This window comes from Vidua chalybeata, chromosome 6 (assembly GCF_026979565.1).
Source record: "Vidua chalybeata isolate OUT-0048 chromosome 6, bVidCha1 merged haplotype, whole genome shotgun sequence".
In the NCBI taxonomy this organism is placed as follows: Eukaryota; Metazoa; Chordata; class Aves; order Passeriformes; family Viduidae; genus Vidua; species Vidua chalybeata.
The window spans coordinates 662,532-670,372 of NC_071535.1; the positions used below are offsets into that span (position 1 = coordinate 662,532).

General features: G+C 57.0%; 1 long non-coding RNA gene across 1 annotated transcript; it reads left to right on the forward strand.

The window, feature by feature from the left end:
• Positions 1-3,148: 3,148 nt before the first annotated feature.
• Positions 3,149-4,578, forward strand: LOC128790237 (uncharacterized). Its single transcript, XR_008431669.1, has 2 exons — positions 3,149-3,328; positions 4,101-4,578. It is a non-coding gene; the product is annotated as an uncharacterized LOC128790237 (long non-coding RNA).
• Positions 4,579-7,841: the final 3,263 nt, after the last annotated feature.

Below are 7,841 nucleotides of genomic sequence, written 5' to 3' on the forward strand. Positions count from 1 at the left end.
CTCCCACTCTTCCATGACCTCAATATTCCGGTTGTCTTCCACTCTCAAGGAGATTAAATAGCAGAAAGATCTTCAAAGAAGTTTTGTACAACTCAAATGCATTTGCAGCTGATGCATAATGAAATCGCTGCTGTCAGATGGTGCAGATAGAGGGATTCAAAAGTAATTTGGGGATATTTGTGCAAGGCCACCACCATTAAACCCAACAGCAGAGAAATCCCTATAGAGGAGCTGCTGAAAGCTGGGAACAACAGCCAGAGGAGGCACCACCCTATTCAAACACCATTTCTCATGTTTTACTCACCTGCTGCCAACCAGCCACTGGCCTCAATGAAGGCTGATAGGAAATAATGGAGCATTGATTTTATTTCAACATGGAAGAGTGGCTTTAATTGAGAAAACCCCCGGACAGCCCTGCAGCGTCCAGGCCACCAGGAGAACCCAAGTCCTGAGGGCTCAGCACAAAGCCTGCGTGGGGTTTGGAGACATCTGACCAGGAGAAGGGCAGGGAAGGGCAGGGAAGGACAGGGAAGGGTTGGGAAGGGCAGGGAAGGGCAGGGAAGGGCAGGGGAAGGGATGGGAAGGGCAGGGAAGGGCAGGGAAGGACAGGGAAGGGTTGGGAAGGGCAGGGAAGGGCAGGGAAGGGCAGGGAAGGGCAGGGGAAGGGATGGGAAGGGCAGGGAAGGGCAGGGGTGGGCAGGGGAAGATCTGCCCCGTGGTGGCAGCCAGCCCTGACTGCTCCTTCTCCAGTCAGCACCACCCCAGGCTGGCTGTGGCCCCCCAGGTCCCAGTGCCACCCTCCAGCAGGCCCAGCTCAGCCCAGGCTGCCCCGAGCACTGGGCCATCCCCACAGCTGGCCCCACAGCCCTGCCCCAGTGCCCTGCTGTGCTGGGGTTTGTACCAGGGCAGCCCGGGCACCCCCCAGCACAGCCGGGGCCGGGGCTGGCTGTACTGCTCCTGGGGTGCCAGCTGCACGGGCTAACGAGCCACCGAGGCCAGCACTAATTAATTAACGTGTGATCCACACTCACTGCAAATGGCCCGGAGCCACTCTGCTCCCCTGGTCACCTCCCGGAGTGTCACACCTGCAAGGGCACAGCCCTGCACTGCCCTGAGCTGCTGTGGAGTGGGGACAGCCACACGCCGCTGCTCTGGGGTCAGGGTGGGCTCTGGGGTCAGGATGGGCTCTGGGGTCAGCATGGGCTCTGGGGTCAGGATCCTGCTCTGGGGTCAGGATCCTGCTCTGGGGTCAGGATCCTGTTCAGGGGTCAGGATCCTGTTCTGGGGTCAGGATCTCTCTTGGGTGTCAGGGTGCTGCTCTGGGATCAGGATCCTGTTCAGGGGTCAGGATCCTGTTCTGGGGTCAGGATCTCTCCTGGGTGTCAGGGTGCTGCTCTGGGGTCAGGTGCTGCTCAGGGGTCAGAATGCTGCTCAGGGGTCAGGGTGGGCTCTGGGGTCAGGTGCTGCTCTGGGGTCAGGGCAGGCTCTGCTCACTGAGACCCCACAGACCAAAAGCAGCAGCAGTGTCCCCAGAGCCCCCCGAGCCTGAGCAGCCCCCCCTCACTGGCTCCCTCAGCGCAGAGCAGCTCAGCTCGAGGATTTCCCTGACAGAGCTGAACTGAACGGTTCTCTCACACAGATCTTTATCTTCGCTCCATTTGTCATCCCAGGAACTCATCAAGTCCCCATTTGTCGGTGCTGGGCAGCAGCTGCTCCTGGCACCAACAGCACTGGCTAATCCTGGAGCCCAGAGCCCCCAAACCCTCGCTGGGCTTTCCACAGCAAACAGGGGCTTTTGAGAGGTTCCATCCCCTGCAGGTCACCAGAGCTCCAAACACAGGCTGGGTGGGACCCAGAGGGGCTCCAGGAGGTGGGAGCTGCTCTCCTGGACGGGGGAGCCTGGCACAGGTGGCACACACGGGAAATGCTGTGCAGACATCCACCAGGATCAGAGGGCCTGGGCTTCTCCCTGCACGTGGGCCCAGAGCTTGTCCCACCATGGATACCATGGGCAGGAGCCACTGATGGACACCATGGACAGGTGCCACTGATGGATGTCATGGACAGGTGACATTGATGGACAACATGGACAGGAGCCACTGATGAACACCATGGACAGGAGCCACTGATGGATGCCATGGACAGGTGACATTGATGGACACCATGGACAGGAGCCACTGATGGATGCCATGGACAGGTGACATTGATGGACACCATGGACAGGTACCATGGGCAGGTGCCATGGACAGGTACCATGGACAGAAGCCACCACAGATACCATGGACAGGAGCCACTGATAGACACCATGGACAGGTACCATGGACAGGTGCCACCACGGATACCATGGACAGGAGCCATTGATGGACAACATGGACAGGTGCCATGGACAGGTATCATGGACAGGTGCCATGGACAGAAGCCACCACAGATACCATGGACAGGAGCCACTGATGGACACCATGGACAGGAGCCATTGATGGACACCATGGACACGTGCCATGGACAGGTACCATGGACAGGTGCCACCATGAATAACATGGACAGGTGCCATGGACAGGTGCCATGGACAGAAGCCACCACAGATACCATGGACAGGAGACACTGATGGACACCATGGATAGGAGCCATTGATGGATACCATGGACAGGTATCATGGACAGGTACCATGGACAGGTATCATGGACAGGTGCCACTGATGGATACCATGGACAGCTATCATGGACAGGTATCATGGACGGGTGCCACCATGAGTATCACGGACAGGAGCCATTGACAGATACCATGGAAAGGTACCATGGACAGGAGCCATTGATGGATACCAGGGGCAGGTGCCATGAACAGGTGCCACCACGGACACCGTGGACAGGTGTCGTTCATGGATACCATGGAGAGCTACCATGGACAGGAGCCATGACGGACACCACGGGCAGGTACGATGGACTGGTGCCACCACAGATACCATGGACAGGAGCCGTTGATAGATACCATGGACAGGTGCCATGGACAGGTGCCACCATGGATACCATGGACAGGTGCTATGGACAGAAGCCACCACAGATACCATGGACGGGAGCCATTGATAGATACCATGGACAGGTGCCATGGACAGGTGCCACCATGGATACCATGGGCAGGTGCCATGGAAAGGTCCCATGGCAGCCCCAGTCCCACTGCCACGTGTCCTGGCTCTCAGGACAGCGGGGCCTGAGCAGCTACAGCTGCACACAAACACTGGAATGAGCAAAGGGGCACTAAAGGATTCCCTGATCACCACCCCACATGTGTGCTGTGCCCACAGCTTTCCTGAGGGCTGCAGATCCATGGCCCAGTGAGTGCATGGCCCAAATTTCCCATATTTTCTCTTAGAATCAGAAAATCAGGAATGTCCTGAGCTGGGAGGGACCCACAGGGATCATCCCAAGCCCTGTCCCTGCCCAGACCCCCCAGCAATCCCACCCTGGGCATCCCTGGCAGTGCTGGCCAAAGGCTCCTGGAGCTCTGGCAGCCTCGGGGCCGTGCCCATTCCCTGGGGAGCCTGGGCAGTGCCAGCACCCTCTGGGGAAGAACCTTTCCCTAAGCTCCAGCCTGAGCTGCCCTGGCCAAGCCGCAGCCGTTCCCTGGCTCTGTCCCTGTCCCAGAAGGCAGAGCTCTTCCCTCTGAGCTCTTCCCTCTGATCTCTTCCCTCCGTCTGCTCCTCTCCAGCTGCACCATCCCCGTGCCCTCAGCTGCTCCTCCCGCAGTTTGCCCTGCAGACGCCTTCTCCCCGAGCAGGGAGCCAGGCTGGCACACGCTCCTGGCCCGTTTCCGTGGGCAGGAGCCCCAGGAACCATCTGTGCCCAGCAGTTTGTGTGCAGAGCACGGCCACCTTCTGTTTGCCTCCTCCAGCTCCGTGCAGCAACAATCACAGGGAAACAGTTCTGTCATCCTCACCCATCCCCAGCCCCGTGGCCTCCTGAATGTGAATTAGTGTCTTAAGCAGTTTATTCATTCATGGCAATCTGTTCGTTTATTTCCAGGAGATTGTAGCGCTCCGGGAAGCCTTGCATGGGGTGCTTTTTCTCTCAGAGCTCTGACTACATGAGATTTTTTATTTTTCCTAGATCGTTTCATCAGCTCAGCTTCCACAGTGCAGGGATGATGTGTGAGACAGCCCTGCTCTCAGAAAGCACAGAATCCTGGAATGTCCTGAGCTGGAGGGACCCACAGGGATCATCCCAACCCCTGTCCCTGCCCAGACCCCAACAACCTCACCCTGGGCATCCCTGGCAGCGCTGTCCAAACTCTCCTGGAGCTCTGGCAGCCTCGGGGCCAGAAAAAGGAGAAACTCCTGTGCCCTCTAAAATGAACTGCAACACAAAAAGAGAACTGGATCTCTTGGGAACACCAGCCTGGCTGAAAAGCTCCCAACACCCCCATGTTTTATCCAGCTCCAGAGCAGGAGCAGCCACGTCCCTGCCACAGCTGACACCTGGAGCGGGTCACAGCCCAGTGCAGTAAAATATTCACATTTAAAGCAAAGAGCATGAAACAGTAGAAATCTTTCCAAAGCTTAAATAAATGTTACTTTGACTGAATGGACATCACCCAACCTGAGGTTTTCATAGAGTCATAGAAACATGGAATGGTTTTGCTTGGAGGGACTTCAAAGCCACCCAGTGCCACCCCAATGGGACATGGCCCACTGTCCCAGGCTGCTCCAAGCCCCAGTGGCCTTGGGCACTGCCAGGGATCCAGGGGCAGCCACAGCTGATCTGGGCACCTGTGCCAGGTATTCCTGCCAAGATGATCCCGTTATTCCTGCCCAGCGTGTGACAGGCGAGCCTGGGAAGTTCCGCTGTTCCGAATAAACCCGAAATCCCGGCTCGGGCGCAGCGGGGGCGGGAAGCCCTGGCTCGGGATGCGGGGCACGGCCGGGCTCTGCTGCTCCGGGCAGGGCGGGACCCGCGGGGAGCCCGCGTTCCGGCAGCAATTAACGAGCCGCTCATTAGCGTGCGAGCCGCTCATTAGCGTGCGAGCCACCCGTGTCCCGCGGCCCCGCCGAGGAGCGCCTTTGCCTTCGCGTGATTGCCCTCTGCTGTAGGCGTGGGGGCATGCACACCGCTGTCACCGCTGTCACCGCTGTCACCGCTGTCACCATGGCCACTGTCACCACTGTCATCATTGTCACCACTGTCCCCATGGCCACTGTCACCACTGCCACCATGGCCACTGTCACCACTGTCATCATTGTCACCACTGCCACCATGGTCACTGTCACCACTGCCACCATGGCCACTGTCACCACTGTCATCATTGTCACCACTGTCCCCATGGCCACTGTCACCACTGCCACCATGGCCACTGTCACCACTGTCATCATTGTCACCACTGTCCCCATGGCCACTGTCACCACTGCCACCATGGCCACTGTCACCGCTGTCATCATTGTCACCACCGTCCTCATGGCCACTGTCACCACTGTCCCCATGGCCACTGTCACCACTGTCACCGTAGCCACTGTCATCATTGTCACCACTGTCCCCATGGCCACTGTCACTGCTGTCACCACTGTCCCCATGGCCACTGTCACCGCTGCCATCATTGTCACCACTGTCCCCATGGCCACTGTCACCACTGCCACCATGGCCACTGTCACCACTGTCATCATTGTCACCACCGTCCTCATGGCCACTGTCACCACTGTCACCATAGCCACTGTCACCACTGTCACCGCTGTCACCATGGCCACTGTCACCGCTGTCATCATTGTCACCACTGTCCCCATGGCCACTGTCACCACAGCCACCATGGCCACTGTCACCGCTGTCCCCATGGCCACTGTCACCACAGCCACCATGGCCACTGTCACCGCTGTCACCATGGCCACTGTCACCACTGTCATCATTGTCACCACTGTCCCCATGGCCACTGTCACCACTGCCACCATGGCCACTGTCACCGCTGTCACCGCTGTCAGCATGACCACTGTCATCATTGTCACCACCGTCCTCATGGCCACTGTCACCACTGTCACCATGGCCACTGTCACCACTGTCACTGCTGTCACCATGGCCACTGTCACCACTGTCACCACTGCCACTGTCATCATTGTCACCATTGTCACCACTGACATTGTCATCATTGTCACCACTGACACCACTGTCACCAGTCACCACAGCTGTTGCCACCACTGTCACCATTGCCATCACTGTCATTGCTGTCACTGCTGTCACCACTGTCATTGTCACCACTGCCATCATGGCCACTGTCACCACTGTCACCATTGTCACCGCTGTCACCACTGTCATCATTGTCACCGCTGGCACAGCTGACACCACTGACATCATTGTCACCAGTCACCACTGTCACCACTGTCACCACCGTCACAACTGTTACCACAGACACTGTCATCTTTGTCATCATTGTCACCACTGTCACCATTGTCACCGCTGTCACCACTGTCATCATTGTCACTGCTGTCACAGCTGACACCACTGACATCATTGTCACCAGTCACCATGGCCATTGTCACCACTGTCACCACCGTCACAACTGTTACCACAGACACTGTCATCTTTGTCATCATTGTCACCATCGTCACCATCGCCACCATTGTCATCACTGTCACCATGGCCACTGTCACCACGGTCACCATTGCCACCACAGCCACTGCCACCACTGTCACCACTGCCACCTCAACCACCAATGCCACTGCCTCCACTGCCACCATCTCCAACGTCACTGCCACCACTGCCACCAGCAGAGTCACCACTGCCACTGCCACCACCTCTGGGACACGGGTCCCTCCTCCCCTGGTGCCACGCAGGCAGGGGAGCCCTTTCCTGGGGCTCCTTTGACCAAGCCAGTCAATCTGTGGAATTTCCAAAGGCCACTGCACTAAATCCAGGCTGGTGTTACAATACAGCCCAACCTCAGCACAAAACATCATTTACCATTTTAGGGAGACAAAAAAAAAAAAACAAAAACCTTAAAACCAAAAATAAAAGCAGGTTCAAATATTCCAGTGAGACCGTACGGCCAGACAGAGCCTTGGGGGGAAAGCAGTGCCTTCTCCAGGTTCTTTTCCCAGGAATTGCTCCTGTGCCTTTGACCAGCACCCACTCCCCAGTTCCAGCAGCCTGCTGGGTCCTGGTCATCTCTGGGGGAAACGCAGCCCAGTGAGCCAGGACAACAAATCCTTCCTGGCAGGAGCTGCCTGATGTCGAGAGTGATTAGAGCCGACACGGAAATGCGGAGCAGAGATGAAAAGTAAATGTTGTTCCCTGTAATTTGACGGGAAGGGCTTTTTCAAGTATTCCCATGTTTTGTTCAGATTAACTTATCTCTGCTTTCCCACCGACACCCAGGAGCTGCGGGGAAGGGAGAAGGAAAGGCAGCAAATAAATAAGCAGTAAACAGATAAATAAACCTGGGAAGATGAAGGGTTTGCATTCAGATTTCACCAGGAGCAAAAAAAACAAAAGGGAAGCTGAAATGCTGCGATGCACAAACAATTCTGGCAAAGAATTCTGTTTTAAATCCATATTTATTGGAGGAGGTCTGAGGATCCAGCACTGCCCCAGGGTTTTGGGAAGGGCTTGGCAGCGTTCCCATGGCTGACACCACCCTGGGGGGACCCAATGGAACCCCAGAATGGTTCAGGATGGAAGGGACCTTAAAGTCCTTCTCACCCCACCCCTGGATGGGCAGGGACACCTCCCACTGTCCAGGCTGCTCCAGCCCCAGTGTCCAGCCTGGCCTTGGGCACTGCCAGGGGTCCAGGGGCAGCCACAGCTGCTCTGGCAATTCCAGCCCAGCCAGGAATTCCCAATTCCCAATCTCCCATCCATCCCTGCCCTCCT